This window comes from Apis dorsata, unplaced genomic scaffold, assembly GCF_000469605.1.
Source record: "Apis dorsata unplaced genomic scaffold, Apis dorsata 1.3 scaffold_50, whole genome shotgun sequence".
Classification (NCBI taxonomy): domain Eukaryota; kingdom Metazoa; phylum Arthropoda; class Insecta; order Hymenoptera; family Apidae; genus Apis; species Apis dorsata.
In genome coordinates, this window is record NW_006263351.1 from 1,629,159 (window position 1) to 1,630,844 (window position 1,686).

A 1,686-nucleotide genomic window follows, 5' to 3' on the forward strand; every position below is an offset into this window, starting at 1 on the left:
ATTACGATGATCTCTGTCATGCCGGGCTGGTTGGTTAATGTTCTGTGGCAGGATTCCAGCCGCGCTGTCTTCTCGAAACAAAGACTTTGTTTGCCGTGCGCGAATCAAGATTGGCCCTTCCCCCACTCCTGACATTGCGCACCCGTCTATCGGCCACCAATTCACCCATTTGCATTCTCTCCTCGTCGTGGACGAGGAAGAGAATGAGGAGGGAACTCTACGCGAGAGCCACGAGGGTAGATTATCGTTTTAGGATTCTCTTCTGGCCCCCTTCTGGCGATTTAAGACGCGTCTCGACCACTAAAAAAGGTTCATTCACTCTCCGCTCTCTTGGCTTTCTTTCGCCATCTCTTTTCTCTACTATCGACCGTAGGAGTTTAGTTTAGTTTAGTTCAACGTTGTATGAGGTTAAACGGACGCTGAATCGTCTGAATTGGGACGCGTGGCACACGTCAATGCTTCTTTACGTCAGAGCTTTGAAATTATTTGAGATAACGTTATGCTAATTAATCTGCGTTTAAGATAATTCTGTAAAGTACGCTATTATTATTAAATTAAATTATTAGATATAACATTGGTTTTATTGTTGATATGATATCTTGAAAATTTTGAATAATGTTAATATAATTATTGTATTAACTATTATAGATAAAAGTAATAAATCAAATTTTTAAGAAAAAAGTATTAAATAAACAATATTAAAAATATTATCAATTGAAGAAAATGTAGCATTTAATTTTATTTATACACATTTATTATTAACGATTAGTCGGGTTATAAAAGATAAGTTTAATTGTCTGTGAAACGGAATTTCTATTGTCAACATAACCATTGCAAAAGAAAGCATGGAAATTCCATTATCTACGTATGTATAGAGCGTTGAAATCATAGTAGCTATTACATTAACACGTTTTCAATTTCGTGAATAGAGCAATCTGGTTCTGCGACCAAAATCTATAACCGAAATCAATAGAGTCTAATCACGACCTATAACCGGCTCTCATAGGCACGTATTCACCTCCGCCGCATATATACCTACACAACCAGTTAAGTTCTCTACATAGCGGTCAATAGCGCTTTAAAGGATAATTTAATAATTTCTATTTCTCCAAATATTTTTAACCGCGAAAAATTATCGTCAAAGAATAATAAATTTCCATTCAGCACGCACCTACTGAACCAGATCTGGTTACAACTTTTGTATACACAAAGAGGCAAGCCAAGAGAATTAGAATAACCTCGAAGATCTTTATCGAAGATCAAGGAGAGAGGGAAGGTTGAGACTCGAGGATCGCCGCGAATTCCCTGACAAAGGAAGGCCGGCGCCGAACACCGAGGAATTCAGGAAGGCGTAACGAGCGTTTTCACGCATCTCCGCGTAGAGGAGTGGCCCAGCCGTTGGAATTATTAATTAAGCACACTAATTAAGCGCGTTCATCGCGCTCGCCCGGAGGGGTCAGCCCGCGCGCGCGCAAGAGAGAGAGAGAAATAGGGAGAAAGACGGACAGAGAGAAAGAGAGAGAGAGAGAGAGCAAGACGACACAAGCACAACGAAGGCTAACACGCGATTACAAACGCGATCGATAATAAATTACCTTTAAGCTAGAAACGCCAGAAGGAGGAGGAGAGAACTTCTCTCTTTCTCTCTCTTTCTCCACAATCTTCCTACACCATCGTCCATGCTTT

At 40.3% G+C, this 1,686-nt stretch overlaps 1 pseudogene; it reads right to left on the reverse strand.

The window, feature by feature from the left end:
* The window catches only part of LOC116186661, a 1,079-nt pseudogene extending 910 nt beyond the window's left edge, over window positions 1-169 (reverse strand).
* Between the last annotated feature and the right edge of the window lie 1,517 nt (window positions 170-1,686).